This window comes from Lathyrus oleraceus, chromosome 7, assembly GCF_024323335.1.
Source record: "Lathyrus oleraceus cultivar Zhongwan6 chromosome 7, CAAS_Psat_ZW6_1.0, whole genome shotgun sequence".
NCBI lineage: Eukaryota > Viridiplantae > Streptophyta > Magnoliopsida > Fabales > Fabaceae > Lathyrus > Lathyrus oleraceus.
Window position 1 is genome coordinate 441,862,121 of NC_066585.1, and position 19,250 is coordinate 441,881,370.

Consider the following 19,250-nt stretch of genomic DNA (forward strand, 5'->3'; position numbering starts at 1 on the left):
CTTTCTTGCATATAACACATAATCCGCAAATGGCTACTGTTGTATATCATAATGATGCAAATGGCTACTGTTCTATTTTTTCAGCATAATGAGCATGATTTTCTGTAGATGTAGTAATTTGGAATAGCTTGGTGAAATCACTTTATTCCTGCGACCTGTCATTTGGTTTGGAGAATTTGGAACTGCCTTTGTTAACTAATGTTATCATGCACATGTTTGTTCACCATGGTTTCTCTTTGTGCTTACTTACAATGCTATTAGCAGAATATATGGGATTTATGTTTATTCAGGATGAAAGATTTTGGATAGCTTGTTGTGACATGATTTCATAAGGAGGTATTACTGTATGTGATTTTTATAAGAATCTCCTATGCTAAATTGAGCTCTGTTCAGTAAACGGCTTTACCCCTAATCATATATTAGGCAAGAGCCTTACTTCATGGTTGGCCTAGTTCTTCATTTAGTTTCATGGCTTATCCTAGAGTGTTAACTGATGTTTATTTGATATTGTCATAGAATGTGATTCAACGGACGTTTTTAAAATGCCACTGGTAAGGGAAGGCCAAAGCGGCGTTAAATTATCTCATTTCATATATTTTTATGTCTTGGAGTACTAAGTGCTGGTAAAAAAAGGGATTCGGTTAAGCTGCGTTTTTTACTAGATCTCCGTCATCTATTCAATTGCTTTTTTGACTGAGTTCTCGATGTGGTTATACACACCACTGTGATTTGTTTTTGAATTTTTTTTAAAGAGATGGAGCAAGGCGTTTGGAGTTTTGTGAAGTATGCGGAAGTTTTAAGAGTTGTCGAAGGCCTATACTTGTGCATCAAATTGGAGATAAGGCTAAAATTCAAGATCAAGAAGTAGGCATCCCAGCTATCTGAGATTTGTGCAGGTAAGGTTAAATTTTGTGGTATACATTTTCATATTTGTTTGTCTGTTATTAGATAAATAGATTATCATATAGAACAAATGAAGAGATGATAAGAGTAAGATAGTTCACATGGCAACAAGTAGCATTCCAGATGGCACATCAACACCTAATTTGCATGCAACATAAATGGTGGAATAAATCTTGGACATCGAGGAGGCAAAACATCAACTCATGTTTTCACTACCAATGATTCTTACAAAATTATTATACTACTCAATCACTATGGTTTCTTTAATGATTGTTGGTCACTTCGGTGAGGTTGAGTTAGCTGGTGCTACTCTTGTCTACTCATGGTTTGGTGTCACTGCTGGCGCTGTTACGGTACTTTTCAATTTTTGTATTTTTTTTTTTCCATTTCCATAGATGTTGATATGAACAATGAATTCCTATATGCTTTCATTAATTAAATACAGCCAATAAAGAACATTAGATATAATGCTATTAAATAACTTCAACTTATGCTATAAACACTTAATTAAATACAACCATATTGCTTAGAGTTATAGCCTAAGTAGAATTTATAAAATTTGGATAGTTTTCATTTTACAAGTAGGTTTTTAGGTTATATTAAGAGTTAATACTTTGCATCAAATTTTAAGTTTTAAGAGTTGTCGAAGGCCTAGTGCATCAAATTGGAGATAAGGCTAAAATTCAAGATCAAGAAGTCGCCATCCCAGCTGTCTGAGACTAGTGCATCAAATTGGAGGTAAGTTTAATTTTGTGATATATATTTTCATATTTGCTTGTCTGTTAATAGATAAAAAAATGTTTATAAAAGTTAAATAAGGACTAATACATTTGTTTGGTTTATTCAATGACCATCTTTTAGATGAAAAGAAGTAACGTAGAGAAGATGTACATTTATTTTGGTATTTGGAATAATTGTCCTCTAATGGTGTGTAATGTTTTAGTTGGAAGCACATACAAGAAATCTTACCTAATTCTAGAGAACATCTCTATCCCAAGGATAAGGAATTCTGCAGTTTTTTTTTCTCCATATTTTTTGTTTTGTTGATTTGCCACTTTCTTTGTTGTAATTTATTTTATCTTTTTACATTTTTATTCTTTGTATTTGTACTAAAACTAAAAATCCTCTCCTATATGGGTATCCCTTGGTGAATCTGCAACTGTGAATCTGCAACTGGTGATCTCTACTCTACTATTAGGGGAGCCTAATTGAGCAGAAGAGATTGCAATTGGTTGTGTTGTTGTATTTTCATATGGTGATCTCTACTCTACTATTAATTCTTCGTGTTTCCTTGTATATATTACACTCTTTTTTTCTTGATTTCTTTGCGAGTTCCCTGAACGTGTCACACGGAATATGTACAATGAAAACTTCTTAGATATTTATGGAGGACATTTTGCTTGATGTTTCATAGAAGAGAGACTATAAAACTATAATCTGCAACAGATGCAAGAACTTGGCAAAAAGGGGAGTCTAATTGAGTCCAAAAGACTGCAGTTGGTTGTTGTACTTTAATCTGATGATCTCTTCTAAGGTCTTTTTATCTCATTTCTTTGTGAGTTCCTTGTAGAGGTCATATTATTTTGAAAATTGATTAGATGATTGTTGTGGACACTTTGCTAGATGATTCATGGGAGAGAGGCTATGAATGTATAGTGGAATTGGAACCTTTGCATTTAAATGGTCATTTTTTCCTTGAATGTACGTTTGAATTTTGCATTTTGTACATTTGATGATTCATGGGATTACAAGTACTTTGCATTTAATGCTGTTTTTCGAATTTTGCAGAAGGATTACAAGTACTAGGAGAGCTTCAGTTTTAATGCTTATGTAGTACATCTGCACCTCTTTCTTGGCTAAATTGAGACGTGTCTGCTTTTCTCAAAGTGTAGACTTCAAGAACTTCACACAATCACACCACTCTTTAATCTTCTCTTAAGGATCCGTGAGAGTTTTACATAATCAATTTGGTTACGCAGAAGACCCTCATTCGTGACGCAGATTCAGTCGTAGCCGCGCGATGAAGCATTTGTTGAAGTTTGTGCGTTGCGGTAGTTGATATGAACCGAAAGACTGAACCCACAAAGACGTAAAGGAAGTGTACTTTGTTATCTATATTCATTTTGTATTTACGTGATGCAGGTTCGTGTATTCCAACGCCGTTGTGATTTATTTTCGTCGATGGTATCTATTTGCATTATGGATTATGTTCCGCCTTCCAACTGGTTGATGCTACCTTGTATGCGATTCTCTGGGTTTCTGTTTTTCTGCATTGCTTGCTCATTACGGATTTGCTATCCGTTTGGTATATTTCTTAACCCTTTTACTTTTCCGCACTATCCAATGCCATGAGAAGTAGGGTAGACATATATCATTGATGCCATGAGAAGTAGCACCTAGACATTCATTGCATAAGTCTGACTCTGTAGGCGATGTTTGCTGAGAGTCCGTGCCATGTGGGCAGGCAATCTGATTTATTTGTTATTTGTTGTGCTAAAGACCTCCAAAGAGGTGTCCCATTCCCAATACCCCTGATAAGTCCTCAAGAGAAGGCAAGCGGAGAGGGTCCGCAATCGACCCCCGCATTTTTGTCCGTGTAATTCATTGGCTCGCGTTACGCGTTGACGCCTTTGAACCGATTACTCCATACGGTTGCTACATTTCATCTCCGTTATCCTATACGGACATTGCATTTTGTGTGCACCGCTATCCCATGCGCATGCTACATCTTCTCCGTTATCCTACACGGACGATCCCATTTGTGTACGTCGTTATTCTATGTGGATGCTACGTTATTTGAATGTTGTTGTTTGTTGTTGTTTCCATGAGTTTGGATTTAATTTGAAATGTCATATCAAGTTGAGCTTAAGTATACATTTGTTCATAATTTTTGATCCGTAGTACTTGTATGCATTTTGTAATAATGGAAATCGCATCGGTAAGTGATTCCAGAAGCATTCGTACGATTTATTTTTTATTTCAAAATTTCACTTTTGCACGTTTTTGATTCTGTTTTTTTAGAAGGTTTAGAATCGTGCTTTCACTCGGGTTTTGGCCGAACCGAGTTCGTTTTTGGGTTCCTTGTCCCGTTTGCTAGTCACCGTGCGATTTTTGTCACGTTCCGAGTAAGTGATTTTTGACGTTTATTTTCCGATTTTATCGATTTTAAGTGTCGTTTTGTGTGAATTTTGTATTCTCACCTACCTGTTTGCATATGCTTATGTTTGTGTGCTTGTGGATGTTCATTTGGATTGAATTTATATGTTTTCGGATTAGTTTTGCACGCATCTCAAGTGGTAATATGCGGCTGCCCCGGACGTTGTTCTGTTGTGTTTACATACTATTTTCGCACCTCTCTCACTTCTATTCTATGATTGTGATAAAGATATGATCCGTTTTACTCTTTCTTGTTATTTTTGACGCGTTTGTTGAGACGTGGAAGGTATACCGATTGAAAGTTCCAAGCGCGTGATTGAAGGCACTCCCCTTTATTTGTGTGGGAGCGGGTTCGCTATTCTACGCGAGCTATGTTACCGCGAGTTCGTTATTCCATACTGATTCTTGGTTTTCCATTTCTCAGAAAATATAGTTTGTTATCTATATTCGTTTGGTATTTACGTGATGCAGGTTCGCGTATAACAACGCTGTTGCGATTTATTTTCATCGATGATGTCCATTTGCATTATGGATTATGTTCCGCCTTCTAACTGCGTTTGGTTTGGTTGATGCTAGCTTGTATGCGATTCTCTAGGTTTCTGTTTTTCTGCATTGCTTGCTCATTACGGATTTGCTATCCGTTTGGTATATTTCTTAACCCTTTTAATTTTCCGCACTATCCAATGCCATGAGAAGTAGGGTAGACATTTATCATTGATGCCATGAGAAGTAGGACCTAGACATTCATTGCATAAGTCCTACTCTGTAGGTGATGTTTGCTGGGAGTCCGTGCCATGTGGGCAGGCAATCTGATTTATTTGTTTATTTTTATGCTAAAGACCTCCAAAGAGGCGTCCCCTTCCCAATACCCCTGATAAGTCCTCAAGAGAAGACAAGCGTAGAGGGTCCGCAATCGACCCCCGCACTTTCGTCCGTGTCGTACATTGGCTCGCATTACACGTTGGCGCCTTTGAAGCCATTATCCCATACGGTTGCTACGTTTCATCTTCGTTATCATATACGGACATTGCATTTTATGTGCACCGCTATCCCATGCGCATGCTACATCTTCTCCGTTATGCTACAAGGATGATCCAATTTGCGTACGCCATTATTCTATGCGGATGTTACGTTCTTTTAATGTTGTTGTTTGTTGTTGCTTCCATGAGTTTGAGTTTAATTTGAAATGTCATATCAAGTTGATCTCAATTATGCATTTGTTCATAACTTTTGATCCGTAGCACTTGCATGCATTTTGTAATAATGGAAATTGCATCGGTAAGTGATTTCGGAAGCATTCAGATGATTTATTTTTGATTTCAGAATTTCACTTCTGCACATTTTTGGTTCTGTTTTTTTAAAAGGATTAAAAGGTCGTGCTTCCACTTGGGTTTTGGCTGAACCGAGTTCGTTTTTGGGTTCCTTGTCTCGTTTGCTAGTCACCGTGCGATTTTTGTCTCGTTCCGAGTAGGTGATTTTTGACGTTTCTTTTTCGATTTTATCGACTGTAAGTGTCGTTTTGTTTGTATTTTGTATTCTCACCTCCCTGTTTGCATATGCTTATGTTTTTGTGCTTGTGGATGTTCATTGTGATTGAATTTGCACGTTTTCAGATTAATTTTGCACGTATCTCAAGTGGTAAAATGCAGCTGCCCTGGATGTTATTCCGTTGTGTTTACATACTATTTTCGCACCTCTCTCACTTCTATTCTATGATTGTGATAAATATATTATGTTTTTGACTCTTACTTGTTATTTTTGACGCATTTGTTGAGATGTGCAAGGTACACCGATTGAAAGTTTCAAGTGCGTGATTGAATGCACTCCCCTTTATTTGTGGGGGTGCGGGTTCGCTATTCTGTGCGAGCTATGTTACCGTGAGTTTGATATTCCGTACGGATTCTTGGTTTCCCATTTCTCAGGAAGTGTACTTTGTTATCTATTTTCGTTTTGTATTTACGTGATGCAGGTTCGTGTATTCCAACGCCATTGTGATTTATTTTCGTCGATGGTGTCTATTTGCATTATGGATTATGTTCCGCCTTCTAACTGGTTGATGCTAGCTTGTATGCGATTCTCTGGGTTTCTGTTTTTCTGCATTGCTTGCTCATTACGGATTTACTATCCGTTTGGTATATTTCTTAACCCTTTTACTTTTTCGCACTATCCGATGCCATGAGAAGTAGGGTAGACATTTATCATTGATGCCATGAGAAGTAGGACCTAGACATTCATTGCATAAATCCGACTCTGTAGGCGATGTTTGCTGGGAGTCCGTGCCATGTGGGCAGGCAATCTGATTTATTTGTTTGTTGTTGTGCAAAAGATCTCCAAAGAGGTGTCCCCTTCCCAATACCCCTGATAAGTTCTCAAGAGAAGGCAAGCGAAGAGGGTCCGCAATCTACCCCCGCACTTTTGTCCGTGTAGTTCATTGGCTCGCGTTATGCGTTGACGCCTTTGAACCGATTACTCCATACGGTTGCTACATTTCATCTCCGTTATCTTATACGGACATTGCATTTTGTGCGCACCGCTATCCCATGCGCATGCTACATCTTCTCCGTTATCCTACACGGACGATCCCATTTGTGTACGTCGTTATTCTATGTAGATGCTACGTTCTTTGAATGTTGTTGTTTGTTGTTGTTTCCATGAGTTTGGATTTAATTTGAAATGTCATATCAAGTTGAGCTTAAGTATACATTTGTTCATAATTTTTGATCCGTAGTACTTGTATGCATTTTGTAATAATGGAAATCGCATCGGTAACTGATTCCAGAAGCATTCGTATGATTTATTTTTTATTTCAAAATTTCACTTTTGCACGTTTTTGGTTTTGTTTTTTTAGAAGGTTTAGAATCGTGTTTTCACTCGGGTTTTGGCCGAACCGAATTCGTTTTTGGGTTCCTTGTCCCGTTTGCTAGTCACCGTGCGATTTTTGTCACGTTCCGAGTAAGTGATTTTTGACGTTTATTTTCCGATTTTATCGATTTTAAGTGTCGTTTTGTGTGAATTTTGTATTCTCACCTACCTGTTTGCATATGCTTATGTTTGTGTGCTTGTGGATGTTCATTGTGATTGAATTTATACGTTTTCGGATTAATTTTGCACGCATCTCAAGTGGTAATACGCGGCTACCCCGGACGTTGTTCTGTTGTGTTTACATACTATTTTCGCACCTCTCTCACTTCTATTCTATGATTGTGGTAAAGATATGATTCGTTTTACTCTTTCTTGTTATTTTAGACGCGTTTGTTGAGACGTGCAAGGTATACCGATTAAAAGTTCCAAGCGCGTGATTGAATGCACTCCCCTTTATTTGTGTGGGAGCGGGTTCGCTATTCTACGCGAGCTATGTTACCGCGAGTTCGTTATTCCATACTGATTCTTGGTTTTCCATTTCTCAGGAAATATAGTTTGTTATCTATATTCGTTTGGTATTTACGTGATGCAGGTTCGCGTATAACAATGCTGTTGCGATTTATTTTCATCGATGATGTCCATTTGCATTATGGATTATGTTCCGCCTTCTAACTGCGTTTGGTTTGGTTGATGCTAGCTTGTACGCGATTTTTTGGGTTTCTGTTTTTTTGCATTGTTTTCTCATTACAGATTTGCTATCCGTTTGGTATATTTCTTAACCCTTTTACTTTTCCGCACTATCCGATGCCATGAGAAGTAGGGTAGACCTTTATCATTGATGCCATGAGAAGTAGGACCTAGACATTCATTGCATAAGTCCTACTCTGTAGGTGATGTTTGCTGGGAGTCCGTGCCATGTGGGCAGGCAATCTGATTTATTTGTTTATTTTTATGCTAAAGACCTCCAAAGAGGCGTCCCCTTCCCAATACCCCTGATAAGTCCTCAAGAGAAGACAAGCGTAGAGGGTCCGCAATCGACCCCCGCACTTTCGTCCGTGTCGTACATTGGCTCGCATTACACGTTGGCGCCTTTGAAGCCATTATCCCATACGGTAGCTACGTTTCATCTCCGTTATCATATACGGACATTGCATTTTATGTGCACCGCTATCCCATGCGCATGCTACATCTTCTCCGTTATGCTACAAGGATGATCCAATTTGCGTACGCCATTATTCTATGCGGATGTTACGTTCTTTTAATGTTGTTGTTTGTTGTTGCTTCCATGAGTTTGAGTTTAATTTGAAATGTCATATCAAGTTGATCTCAATTATGCATTTGTTCATAACTTTTGATCCGTAGCACTTGCATGCATTTTGTAATAATGGAAATTGCATCGGTAAGTGATTTCGGAAGCATTCAGATGATTTATTTTTGATTTCAGAATTTCACTTTGCACATTTTTGGTTCTGTTTTTTTAAAAGGATTAAAAGGTCGTGCTTCCACTTGGGTTTTGGCTGAACCGAGTTCGTTTTTGGGTTCCTTGTCTCGTTTGCTAGTCACCGTGCGATTTTTGTCTCGTTCCGAGTAGGTGATTTTTGACGTTTATTTTTCGATTTTATCGATTGTAAGTGTCGTTTTGTTTGTATTTTGTATTCTCACCTCCCTGTTTGCATATGCTTATGTTTTTGTGCTTGTGGATGTTCATTGTGATTGAATTTGCACGTTTTCAGATTAATTTTGCACGTATCTCAAGTGGTAATACGCAGCTGCCCTGGATGTTATTCCGTTGTGTTTACATACTATTTTCGCACCTCTCTCACTTCTATTCTATGATTGTGATAAATATATTATGTTTTTGACTCTTACTTGTTATTTTTGACGCATTTGTTGAGATGTGCAAGGTACACCGATTGAAAGTTCCAAGTGCGTGATTGAATGCACTCCCCTTTATTTGTGGGGGTGCGGGTTCGCTATTCTGCGCGAGCTATGTTACCGTGAGTTTGATATTCCGTACGGATTCTTGGTTTCCCATTTCTCAGGAAGTGTACTTTGTTATCTATATTCGTTTTGTATTTACGTGATGCAGGTTCGTGTATTCCAACGCCGTTGTGATTTATTTTCGTCGATGGTGTCTATTTGCATTATGGATTATGTTCCGCCTTCTAACTGGTTGATGCTAGCTTGTATGCGATTCTCTGGGTTTCTGTTTTTCTGCATTGCTTGCTCATTACGGATTTGCTATCCGTTTGGTATATTTCTTAACCCTTTTACTTTTTCGCACTATCCGATGCCATGAGAAGTAGGGTAGACATTTATCATTGATGCCATGAGAAGTAGGACCTAGACATTCATTGCATAAATCCGACTCTGTAGGCGATGTTTGCTGGGAGTCCGTGCCATGTGGGCAGGCAATCTGATTTATTTGTTTGTTGTTGTGCTAAAGACCTCCAAAGAGGTGTCCCCTTCCCAATACCCCTGATAAGTTCTCAAGAGAAGGCAAGCGAAGAGGGTCCGCAATCGACCCCCGCACTTTTGTCCGTGTAGTTCATTGGCTCGCGTTACGCGTTGACGCCTTTGAACCGATTACTCCATACGGTTGCTACATTTCATCTCCGTTATCCTATACGGACATTGCATTTTGTGCGCACCGCTATCCCATGCGCATGCTACATCTTCTCCGTTATCCTACACGGACGATCCCATTTGTGTACGTCGTTATTCTATGTGGATGCTACGTTCTTTGAATGTTGTTGTTTGTTGTTGTTTCCATGAGTTTGGATTTAATTTGAAATGTCATATCAAGTTGAGCTTAAGTATACATTTGTTCATAATTTTTGATCCGTAGTACTTGTATGCATTTTGTAATAATGGAAATCGCATCGGTAAGTGATTCCAGAAGCATTCGTATGATTTATTTTTTATTTCAAAATTTCACTTTTGCACGTTTTTGGTTTTGTTTTTTTAGAAGGTTTAGAATCGTGCTTTCACTCGGGTTTTGGCCGAACCGAGTTCGTTTTTGGGTTCCTTGTCCCGTTTGCTAGTCACCGTGCGATTTTTGTCACGTTCCGAGTAAGTGATTTTTGACGTTTATTTTCCGATTTTATCGATTTTAAGTGTCGTTTTGTGTGAATTTTGTATTCTCACCTACCTGTTTGCATATGCTTATGTTTGTGTGCTTGTGGATGTTCATTGTGATTGAATTTATACGTTTTCGGATTAATTTTGCACGCATCTCAAGTGGTAATACGCGTCTGCCCCGGACGTTGTTCTGTTGTGTTTACATACTATTTTCGCACCTCTCTCACTTCTATTCTATGATTGTGATAAAGATATGATCCGTTTTACTCTTTCTTGTTATTTTTGACGCGTTTGTTGAGACGTGCAAGGTATACCGATTGAAAGTTCCAAGCGCGTGATTGAAGGCACTCCCCTTTATTTGTGTGGGAGCGGGTTCGCTATTCTACGCGAGCTATGTTACCGCGAGTTCGTTATTCCATACTGATTCTTGGTTTTCCATTTCTCAGGAAATATAGTTTGTTATCTATATTCGTTTGGTATTTACGTGATGCAGGTTCGCGTATAACAACGCTGTTGCGATTTATTTTCGTCGATGATGTCCATTTGCATTATGGATTATGTTCCGCCTTCTAACTGCGTTTGGTTTGGTTGATGCTAGCTTGTACGCGATTTTTTGGGTTTCTGTTTTTTTGCATTGTTTGCTCATTACGGATTTGCTATCCGTTTGGTATATTTCTTAACCCTTTTACTTTTCCGCACTATCCGATGCCATGAGAAGTAGGGTAGACCTTTATCATTGATGCCATGAGAAGTAGGACCTAGACATTCATTGCATAAGTCCTACTCTGTAGGTGATGTTTGCTGGGAGTCCGTGCCATGTGGGCAGGCAATCTGATTTATTTGTTTATTTTTATGCTAAAGACCTCCAAAGAGGCGTCCCCTTCCCAATACCCCTGATAAGTCCTCAAGAGAAGACAAGCGTAGAGGGTCCGCAATCGACCCCCGCACTTTCGTCCGTGTCGTACATTGGCTCGCGTTACACGTTGGCGCCTTTGAAGCGATTATCCCATACTGTTGCTACGTTTCATCTCCGTTATCATATACGAACATTGCATTTTATGTGCACCGCTATCCCATGCGCATGCTACATCTTCTCCGTTATGCTACAAGGACGATCCAATTTGCGTATGCCATTAATCTATGCGGATGTTACGTTCTTTGAATGTTGTTGTTTGTTGTTGTTTCCATGAGTTTGAGTTTAATTTGAAATGTCATATCAAGTTGAGCTCAATTATGCATTTGTTCATAACTTTTGATCCGTAGCACTTGCATGCATTTTGTAATAATGGAAATCGCATCAGTAAGTGATTTCGGAAGCATTCAGATGATTTATTTTTGATTTTAGAATTTCACTTTTGCACATTTTTGGTTCTGTTTTTTTAAAAGGATTAAAAGGTCGTGCTTCCACTTGGGTTTTGGCTGAACCGAGTTCGTTTTTGGGTTCCTTGTCTCGTTTGCTAGTCACCGTGCGATTTTTGTCTCGTTCCGAGTAGGTGATTTTTGACGTTTATTTTTCGATTTTATCGATTGTAAGTGTCGTTTTGTTTGTATTTTGTATTCTCACCTCCCTGTTTGCATATGCTTATGTTTGTGTGCTTGTGGATGTTCATTGTGATTGAATTTGCACGTTTTCGGATTAATTTTGCACGTATCTCAAGTGGTAATACGCAGCTGCCCTGGACGTTATTCCGTTGTGTTTACATACTATTTTCGCACCTCTCTCACTTCTATTCTATGATTGTGATAAATATATGATGTGTTTTACTCTTACTTGTTATTTTTGACGCATTTGTTGAGATGTGCAAGGTACACCGATTGAAAGTTCCAAGTGCGTGATTGAATGCACTCCCCTTTATTTGTGGGGGTGCGGGTTCGCTATTCTGCGCGAGCTATGTTACCGTGAGTTCGATATTCCGTACGGATTCTTGGTTTCCCATTTCTCAGGAAGTGTACTTTGTTATCTATATTCGTTTTGTATTTACGTGATGCAGGTTCGTGTATTCCAACGCCGTTGTGATTTATTTTCGTCGATGGTGTCTATTTGCATTATGGATTATGTTCCGCCTTCTAACTGGTTGATGCTAGCTTGTATGCGATTCTCTGGGTTTCTGTTTTTCTGCATTGCTTGCTCATTACGGATTTGCTATCCGTTTGGTATATTTCTTAACCCTTTTACTTTTCCGCACTATCCGATGCCATGAGAAGTAGGGTAGACATTTATCATTGATGCCATGAGAAGTAGGACCTAGACATTCATTGCATAAATCCGACTCTGTAGGCGATGTTTGCTGGGAGTCCGTGCCATGTGGGCAGGCAATCTGATTTATTTGTTTTTTGTTGTGCTAAAGACCTCCAAAGAGGTGTCCCCTTCCCAATACCCCTGATAAGTCCTCAAGAGAAGGCAAGCGGAGAGGGTCCGCAATCGACCCCCGCACTTTTGTCCGTGTAGTTCATTGGCTCGCGTTACGCGTTGACGCCTTTGAACCGATTACTCCATACGGTTGCTACATTTCATCTCCGTTATCCTATACGGACATTGCATTTTGTGTGCACCGCTATCCCATGCGCATGCTACATCTTCTCCGTTATCCTACACGGACGATCCCATTTGTGTACGTCGTTATTCTATGTGGATGCTACGTTCTTTGAATGTTGTTGTTTGTTGTTGTTTCCATGAGTTTGGATTTAATTTGAAATGTCATATCAAGTTGAGCTTAAGTATACATTTGTTCATAATTTTTGATCCGTAGTACTTGTATACATTTTGTAATAATGGAAATCGCATCGGTAAGTGATTCCAGAAGCATTCGTATGATTTATTTTTTATTTCAAAATTTCACTTTTGCACGTTTTTGGTTCTGTTTTTTAGAAGGTTTAGAATCGTGCTTTCACTCTGGTTTTGGCCGAACCGAATTCGTTTTTGGGTTCCTTGTCCCGTTTGCTAGTCACTGTCAAATTTTTGTCACGTTCCGAGTAAGTGATTTTTGACGTTTATTTTCCGATTTTATCGATTTTAAGTGTCGTTTTGTGTGAATTTTGTATTCTCACCTACCTGTTTGCATATGCTTATGTTTGTGTGCTTGTGGATGTTCATTGTGATTGAATTTATACGTTTTCGGATTAATTTTGCATGCATCTCAAGTGGTAATACGCGTCTGCCCCGGACGTTGTTCTGTTGTGTTTACATACTATTTTCGCACCTCTCTCACTTCTATTCTATGATTGTGATAAAGATATGATCCGTTTTACTCTTTCTTGTTATTTTTGGCGCGTTTGTTGAGACGTGCAAGGTATACCGATTGAAAGTTCCAAGCGCGTGATTGAAGGCACTCCCCTTTATTTGTGTGGGAGCGGGTTCGCTATTCTACGCGAGCTATGTTACCGCGAGTTCGTTATTCCATACTGATTCTTGGTTTTCCATTTCTCAGGAAATATAGTTTGTTATCTATATTCGTTTGGTATTTACGTGATGCAGGTTCGCGTATAACAACGCTGTTGCGATTTATTTTCGTCGATGATGTCCATTTGCATTATGGATTATGTTCCGCCTTCTAACTGCGTTTGGTTTGGTTGATGCTAGCTTGTATGCGATTTTTGGGTTTCTGTTTTTTGCATTGCTTGCTCATTACGGATTTGCTATCCGTTTGGTATATTTCTTAACCCTTTTACTTTTCCGCACTATCCAATGCCATGAGAAGTAGGGTAGACATTTATCATTGATGCCATGAGAAGTAGGACCTAGACATTCATTGCATAAGTCCTACTCTGTAGGTGATGTTTGCTGGGAGTCCGTGCCATGTGGGCAGGCAATCTGATTTATTTGTTTATTTTTATGCTAAAGACCTCCAAAGAGGCGTCCCCTTCCCAATACCCCTGATAAGTCCTCAAGAGAAGACAAGCGTAGAGGGTCCGCAATCGACCCCCGCACTTTCGTCCGTGTCGTACATTGGCTCGCATTACACGTTGGCGCCTTTGAAGCCATTATCCCATACGGTTGCTACGTTTCATCTTCGTTATCATATACGAACATTGCATTTTATGTGCACCGCTATCCCATGCGCATGCTACATCTTCTCCGTTATGCTACAAGGACGATCCAATTTGCGTACGCCATTAATCTATGCGGATGTTACGTTCTTTGAATGTTGTTGTTTGTTGTTGTTTCCATGAGTTTGAGTTTAATTTGAAATGTCATATCAAGTTGAGCTCAATTATGCATTTGTTCATAACTTTTGATCCGTAGCACTTGCATGCATTTTGTAATAATGGAAATCGCATCGGTAAGTGATTTCGGAAGCATTCAGATGATTTATTTTTGATTTCAGAATTTCACTTTTGCACATTTTTGGTTCTGTTTTTTTAAAAGGATTAAAAGGTCGTGCTTCCACTTGGGTTTTGGCTGAACCGAGTTCGTTTTTGGGTTCCTTGTCTCGTTTGCTAGTCACCGTGCGATTTTTGTCTCGTTCCGAGTAGGTGATTTTTGACGTTTATTTTTCGATTTTATCGATTGTAAGTGTCGTTTTGTTTGTATTTTGTATTCTCACCTCCCTGTTTGCATATGCTTATGTTTGTGTGCTTGTGGATGTTCATTGTGATTGAATTTGCACGTTTTCGGATTAATTTTGCACGTATCTCAAGTGGTAATACGCAGCTGCCCTGGACGTTATTCCGTTGTGTTTACATACTATTTTCGCACCTCTCTCACTTCTATTCTATGATTGTGATAAATATATGATGTGTTTTACTCTTACTTGTTATTTTTGACGCATTTGTTGAGATGTGCAAGGTACACCGATTGAAAGTTCCAAGTGCGTGATTGAATGCACTCCCCTTTATTTGTGGGGGTGCGGGTTCGCTATTCTGCGCGAGCTATGTTACCGTGAGTTCGATATTCCGTACGGATTCTTGGTTTCCCATTTCTCAGGAAGTGTACTTTGTTATCTATATTCGTTTTGTATTTACGTGATGCAGGTTCGTGTATTCCAACGCCGTTGTGATTTATTTTCGTCGATGGTGTCTATTTGCATTATGGATTATGTTCCGCCTTCTAACTGGTTGATGCTAGCTTGTATGCGATTCTCTGGGTTTCTGTTTTTCTGCATTGCTTGCTCATTACGGATTTGCTATCCGTTTGGTATATTTCTTAACCCTTTTACTTTTCCGCACTATCCGATGCCATGAGAAGTAGGGTAGACATTTATCATTGATGCCATGAGAAGTAGGACCTAGACATTCATTGCATAAATCCGACTCTGTAGGCGATGTTTGCTGGGAGTCCGTGCCATGTGGGCAGGCAATCTGATTTATTTGTTTTTTGTTGTGCTAAAGACCTCCAAAGAGGTGTCCCCTTCCCAATACCCCTGATAAGTCCTCAAGAGAAGGCAAGCGGAGAGGGTCCGCAATCGACCCCCGTACTTTTGTCTGTGTAGTTCATTGGCTCGCGTTACGCGTTGACGCCTTTAAACCGATTACTCCATACGGTTGCTACATTTCATCTCCGTTATCCTATACCGACATTGCATTTTGTGTGCACCGCTATCCCATGCGCATGTTACATCTTCTCCGTTATCCTACACGGACGATCCCATTTGTGTACGTCGTTATTCTATGTGGATGCTACGTTCTTTGAATGTTGTTGTTTGTTGTTGTTTCCATGAGTTTGGATTTAATTTGAAATGTCATATCAAGTTGAGCTTAAGTATACATTTGTTCATAATTTTTGATCCGTAGTACTTGTATACATTTTGTAATAATGGAAATCGCATCGGTAAGTGATTCCAGAAGCATTCGTATGATTTATTTTTTATTTCAAAATTTCACTTTTGCACGTTTTTGGTTCTGTTTTTTAGAAGGTTTAGAATCGTGCTTTCACTCGGGTTTTGGCCGAACCGAGTTCGTTTTTGGGTTCCTTGTCCCGTTTGCTAGTCACCGTGCGATTTTTGTCACGTTCCGAGTAAGTGATTTTTGACGTTTATTTTCCGATTTTATCGATTTTAAGTGTCGTTTTGTGTGAATTTTGTATTCTCACCTACCTGTTTGCATATGCTTATGTTTGTGTGCTTGTGGATGTTCATTGTGATTGAATTTATACGTTTTCGGATTAATTTTGCACGCATCTCAAGTGGTAATACGCGGCTGCCCCGGACGTTGTTCTGTTGTGTTTACATACTATTTTCGCACCTCTCTCACTTCTATTCTATGATTGTGATAAAGATATGATCCGTTTTACTCTTTCTTGTTATTTTTGACGCGTTTGTTGAGACGTGCAAGGTATACCGATTGAAAGTTCCAAGCGCGTGATTGAAGGCACTCCCCTTTATTTGTGTGGGAGCGGGTTCGCTATTCTACGCGAGCTATGTTACCGCGAGTTCGTTATTCCATACTGATTCTTGGTTTTCCATTTCTCAGGAAATATAGTTTGTTATCTATATTCGTTTGGTATTTACGTGATGCAGGTTCGCGTATAACAACGCTGTTGCGATTTATTTTCGTCGATGATGTCCATTTGCATTATGGATTATGTTCCGCCTTCTAACTGCGTTTGGTTTGGTTGATGCTAGCTTGTACGCGATTTTTTGGGTTTCTGTTTTTTTGCATTGTTTGCTCATTACGGATTTGCTATCCGTTTGGTATATTTCTTAACCCTTTTACTTTTCCGCACTATCCGATGCCATGAGAAGTAGGGTAGACCTTTATCATTGATGCCATGAGAAGTAGGACCTAGACATTCATTGCATAAGTCCTACTCTGTAGGTGATGTTTGCTGGGAGTCCGTGCCATGTGGGCAGGCAATCTGATTTATTTGTTTATTTTTATGCTAAAGACCTCCAAAGAGGCGTCCCCTTCCCAATACCCCTGATAAGTCCTCAAGAGAAGACAAGCGTAGAGGGTCCGCAATCGACCCCCGCACTTTCGTCCGTGTCGTTCATTGGCTCGCGTTACACGTTGGCGCCTTTGAAGCGATTATCCCATACGGTTGCTACGTTTCATCTTCGTTATCATATACGAACATTGCATTTTATGTGCACCGCTATCCCATGCGCATGCTACATCTTCTCCGTTATGCTACAAGGACGATCCAATTTGCGTACGCCATTATTCTATGCGGATGTTACGTTCTTTGAATGTTGTTGTTTGTTGTTGTTTCCATGAGTTTGAGTTTAATTTGAAATGTCATATCAAGTTGAGCTCAATTATGCATTTGTTCATAACTTTTGATCCGTAGCACTTGCATGCATTTTGTAATAATGGAAATCGCATCGGTAAGTGATTTCGGAAGCATTCAGATGATTTATTTTTGATTTCAGAATTTCACTTTTGCACATTTTTGGTTCTGTTTTTTTAAAAGGATTAAAAGGTCGTGCTTCCACTTGGGTTTTGGCTGAACCGAGTTCGTTTTTGGGTTCCTTGTCTCGTTTGCTAGTCACCGTGCGATTTTTGTCTCGTTCCGAGTAGGTGATTTTTGACGTTTATTTTTCGATTTTATCGATTGTAAGTGTCGTTTTGTTTGTATTTTGTATTCTCACCTCCCTGTTTGCATATGCTTATGTTTGTGTGCTTGTGGATGTTCATTGTGATTGAATTTGCACGTTTTCGGATTAATTTTGCACGTATCTCAAGTGGTAATACGCAGCTGCCCTGGACGTTATTCCGTTGTGTTTACATACTATTTTCGCACCTCTCTCACTTCTATTCTATGATTGTGATAAATATATGATGTGTTTTACTCTTACTTGTTATTTTTGACGCATTTGTTGAGATGTGCAAGGTACACCGATTGAAAGTTCCAAGTGCGTGATTGAATGCACTCCCCATTATTTGTGGGGGTGCGGGTTCGCTATTCTGCGCGAGCTATGTTACCGTGAGTTCGATATTCCGTACGGATTCTTGGTTTCCCATTTCTCAGGAAGTGTACTTTGTTATCTATATTCGTTTTGTATTTACGTGATGCAGGTTCGTGTATTCCAACGCCGTTGTGATTTATTTTCGTCGATGGTGTCTATTTGCATTATGGATTATGTTCCGCCTTCTAACTGGTTGATGCTAGCTTGTATGCGATTCTCTGGGTTTCTGTTTTTCTGCATTGCTTGCTCATTACGAATTTGCTATCCGTTTGGTATATTTCTTAACCCTTTTACTTTTTCGCACTATCCGATGCCATGAGAAGTAGGGTAGACATTTATCATTGATGCCATGAGAAGTAGGACCTAGACATTCATTGCATAAGTCCGACTCTGTAGGCGATGTTTGCTGGGAGTCCGTGCCATGTGGGCAGGCAATCTGATTTATTTGTTTTTTGTTGTGCTAAAGACCTCCAAAGAGGTGTCCCCTTCCCAATACCCCTGATAAGTCCTCAAGAGAAGGCAAGCGGAGAGGGTCCGCAATCGACCCCCGCACTTTTGTCCGTGTAGTTCATTGGCTCGCGTTACGCGTTGACGCCTTTGAACCGATTATTCCATACGGTTGCTACATTTCATCTCCGTTATCCTATACAGACATTGCATTTTGTGTGCACCGCTATCCCATGCGCATGCTACATCTTCTCCGTTATCCTACACGGACGATCCCATTTGTGTACGTCGTTATTCTATGTGGATGCTACGTTCTTTGAATGTTGTTGTTTGTTGTTGTTTCCATGAGTTTGGATTTAATTTGAAATGTCATATCAAGTTGAGCTTAAGTATACATTTGTTCATAATTTTTGATCCGTAGTACTTGTATGCATTTTGTAATAATGGAAATCGCATCGGTAAGTGATTCCAGAAGCATTCGTATGATTTATTTTTTATTTCAAAATTTCACTTTTGCACGTTTTTGGTTCTGTTTTTTTAGAAGGTTTAGAATCGTGCTTTCACTCGGGTTTTGGCCGAACCGAGTTCGTTTTTGGGTTCCTTGTCCCGTTTGCTAGTCACCGTGCGATTTTTGTCACGTTCCGAGTAAGTGATTTTTGACGTTTATTTTCCGATTTTATCGATTTTAAGTGTCGTTTTGTGTGAATTTTGTATTCTCACCTACCTGTTTGCATATGCTTATGTTTGTGTGCTTGTGGATGTTCATTGTGATTGAATTTATACGTTTTCGGATTAATTTTGCACGCATCTCAAGTGGTAATACGCGGCTGCCCCGGACGTTGTTCTGTTGTGTTTACATACTATTTTCGCACCTCTCTCACTTCTATTCTATGATTGTGATAAAGATATGATCCGTTTTACTCTTTCTTGTTATTTTTGACGCGTTTGTTGAGACGT

General features: G+C 39.3%; 1 long non-coding RNA gene across 1 annotated transcript; it reads left to right on the forward strand.

The window, feature by feature from the left end:
• The first annotated feature begins 561 nt into the window (after nt 1-561).
• Nucleotides 562-3,621, forward strand: LOC127105699 (uncharacterized). The gene is made up of 6 exons (XR_007795108.1): nt 562-896; nt 969-1,256; nt 1,535-1,641; nt 2,102-2,437; nt 2,527-2,604; nt 2,692-3,621. It is a non-coding gene; the product is annotated as an uncharacterized LOC127105699 (long non-coding RNA).
• The last annotated feature ends 15,629 nt before the right edge of the window (nt 3,622-19,250 follow it).